We start from the raw sequence: 3,715 nt of genomic DNA on the forward strand, positions 1-3,715 counted from the left end.
CTACTCAGAAGGCTGAAGCAGGAGGATCGCAAGTTCAAAGCCAGCCTCAATGGCAAAAAGCGCCCATGGATGCCATCCCCAGTACCACGAAACAAAACAAAAACAAAGTAACAAGATGGTATAGAACACAGGAAAGAGTGAGCAGTTCATTTTGGAATTTTGACTAGAATATAGGATATCTTGGAAAAGAAGAAGAGGGGAGAGAGAGGAAAAAGAGAGAGGAGTATCACCATAAGTTAGAACCAAATCATGGAGGCTTTGAAAGCCAAAATATGAAGCCAAACAATGGGAGTACATGAGTCTGGGTTTTGTTACTATAAAGAAATTGTTTGAGGACTGGGGTTGTGGCTCAGCCGTAGAGCGTTTGCCTAGCATGTGTAAGACCTTGGGTTCAATCTTCATCACCACATAAAAATAATTAAGTAGAATAAAGGTACTGTGTCCAACTATAACTAAAAAATAAATATTAAAAAAAGAAAGGTTTGAGCCTCCATCCATCACTGGATTGCTTTGTAAGAGTGTAAGTGTGTGACTACCTCCTCAGATAAGGACATTTGATGCTCAGCTAAGAGGTCCAAAATTCCCCATTTCCTGATAGCTTTGCTGTTTTTACTTGTTTTCATTTAATCCTCACCATGGGACTTAGTTTTCATCTGGTGGGGAGTTGCCCCAAGGCCTTACCTTGGTTGAACTTATTTTAAATTTCCTGTCTTCCCTGAAAGTGGCTTTCTATCTCCCCACCCCAGCTTTACATCACCTGCCATTTTGATTAGCACAGCTTATGGAAATAACTCAGATCACCTTGAGATACCTAAGAAGATTAGAAAAGAGGGAAGAAGGAAGGGTGGGAAAAGAAGCAGATAATGTCTCCTGTCTCTTAGATCCTGGTGACTGGTTCCCTGGTGACTGCATTGTCTACCCCCAAGAACTCAGTAGGGATCTACTGTCAGGCACCTTTGCTGCCCAAAGCAACTTCTCATTGATCTACTTCTGGGGATCTTGGAAAAGATGCTTTGAAAGTCTCCTCCCAGGTTGGGAGTGTAGCTCAGTGGTAAAGCTCTTGCCTAGCATGCAGGAGGCCCTGAGTTCAATCCCCAGTACCATCAAATTTTTTTAAAAAAAGGTCTCCATGCCCACACTTGAGGACTTAGTAACATATAGCCCAAAATAGCATCATAATATGCAGGTCCTCTTTCAAAAATTGTTAAGAATCCCAAATGGTGGTAGCAAAGCAGTAAACCAACCCCCATCTGACTACATGGATTACACACTCATACAGTGGGTCACAGTTCTGAAATAATCTCTCTCCATCCCCTGTTGTAAGGGTCCGGCGAAACATTGGAGTAAGAGACCACAAGAGACTGTCTTATGCAACAGCAGAAGGGTGGGTTTATTTGGAGACCAGCATGCTGGGGCCCAAGCTCTCTATAGCAAAGAGAGATTGAGCCCTGAGAACAGCTTGAGCAGAGCTTATATACTTTCCCTGGAGAGGGCTGCGAGAGAAGTTACATTTTGTAGTTTGGCAATTGGGGACAGCTCATTCTGGGAACAAGATTAGCAGACAGTCCACAGTTAGGGACAGCACATTCTGGGAACAAGATTAGCAAACAGTTCTTAAGATTTCAACAGTGTTTTGTTAAGCTTATAGAGAAACGGAGTGACAAGTACCTATTTTATTAACCTTTCCCCTGTGAAGGATCCCGGTCTCTGTCGTCCCATCACTCTGCCCACAGTGGAACATTTTATGAACCACAGTTTAAGGCTTTGAAGCAGCTTCTCTTTGTATATAAAAGAATTAAGTATTATTTTTACCTTTCTTGACAGAAAAAACTTTTGAGCTAATTTTTTAATTTTTTTTTGTTCTACCTCTTCAATGACAACCCTGCTAACCAGTTTAACCTCAAAACTCACATGAATTCTCGAGACCTGAAGACAGCTATTGAGAAAATTACCCAGAGAGGAGGGCTTTCTAATGTAGGTGTGTGACCCCACTTCAGATAATTCTATCTTGTTGCCATGGTTCTCTTTCTATGTGGTTGTCTTCTAACATTCTATATTACAGTAGGAAAAAAAAGAATCCATCAAGAAATGACTCATGTAACATCTGTGTCTTTTCTAAAGTATTATAATTAGTTCAGGTGGCAAGAATTGTCAAAACATGTGTGTCATCTAGTTCCAGCTTGCTTAGTTCCTCGGGATGCCAACATTCTTCAGGACAAGCAGGACTGCTGTTGTGACTATTTCCTGGTTGGACTCCAAGTTGCCAAGATTGAACATTAAATCCCACCACCAATTCCATCAGAAAGCAGTTCAGTGCTCCTTGGGAGTCTTGTTCCAATCAGCTACTGTTGCAGCAATGACTTTGCAAACAGAGTCTTGTCCTCTATTTCAAGATGAATCTTTTGTGATGTTTGAGCCTTTGGAGGGGGTAACAGATGTTCAAGATGTAATCCTCACTGGAGCAGGTTCAGAAACTCCATTGTATCATTTCACCCAGAGGTGACGGGGCATTAGGAAACAACAGTTTCACATTTTCACACTAACCGTGCTCAGGCTGTCAAAGAACCCATATCAATGTGTAATTAATGTATAAATGTTAGCCTGATTTGGGGGGACACAAGGGGGGATGATTATATGCTTCTCAGGGAACCTGTTCATACCATCAAAATCCAAAGGACTAGAGATGTGGGCCACATTTGCTTGGCATGGAGAATCTATGTGCAGGGTGTAGAACTATCTTATCCTTGAGGGAGTTACAGTAAATCTGATTAATTATTTTCCTCCCCCAACCTTGAGAGAACATTTTGTAGCCATCAAACATAAGAATCAAGTAAATGCAGTGCCTGTCACTTTTGAACAATGTTAAATAAACACTGACCAAGCTGCTGTTCTCCATGCCCCAAATTCCAAAGCATCTTCATTACAAACATGATAAAGTTGATTTCTGACTTGTTCTCCACTTAATCCTTCCATGAGCAAAATTTTACTGGAGAAAAACTTCAGAAGACAACTAACTTCCCTGAGGAGATCAGAAAGGTGTTTCAACCTAATCAGTATACCATTTTCAGTGTAGCACAGGTTTGAATTCTGCCTCTGGTTCAGGGTTTGGGTTCAGAGGACAGAACACAACCAGCTGGTTCAGGTATAAAGTGATTTATTTCAGAGCATTAAACATTATGAGAATTATAGAAAGGACTGAAGAAGCAGAATTTGGGAGCTTCTTTTGGAAACGGGGCTTCCAAAGGAGCTGCTACCTCTTCCAAGATCTAGAAACAACTTTCTGAATTCTGCCACCATAACCTCTTCAGGAAACTGCTTCAGCAGGAAGCCTACAATTAGGAAGCTTCTTCTACAGCTGCCACTCCAGAACCAAGTCCTCCCTGACCCATTCTTACCCACAAAAGGGCTAATCTGCACCCTCTATCCTAACACCATCAAAGCTAGCAACCAACACAAACATGTCTGTCAATGGTGCTCCAAGATAAGTCAAATACTCTACAGATTCTCATCAGCATAAACTGCTGAAAGAAAAGTACAGCCCCTGCCTGCTGTCATCTTCTAAATCTCATGTAAATACATCAATTTGTGAAAGTAAAAGAAAGCTGAAAATCTAGATGCAAGAGAGTATGGACATTGTAGTTTTCAGACATCCAGCATCTGGTTTCAAGACCCACTACAAGCCCCGCACATTGGTGTATGCCTGTAATCCATCAGC

At 41.5% G+C, this 3,715-nt stretch overlaps 1 non-coding gene across 1 annotated transcript; it reads left to right on the forward strand.

The window, feature by feature from the left end:
* The first annotated feature begins 1,034 nt into the window (after window positions 1–1,034).
* On the forward strand, window positions 1,035–1,106 carry Trnaa-agc (transfer RNA alanine (anticodon AGC)). The gene has a single exon. It is a non-coding gene; the product is annotated as a tRNA-Ala (tRNA).
* Window positions 1,107–3,715: the final 2,609 nt, after the last annotated feature.

Source organism: Urocitellus parryii, chromosome Y (assembly GCF_045843805.1).
Source record: "Urocitellus parryii isolate mUroPar1 chromosome Y, mUroPar1.hap1, whole genome shotgun sequence".
NCBI lineage: Eukaryota > Metazoa > Chordata > Mammalia > Rodentia > Sciuridae > Urocitellus > Urocitellus parryii.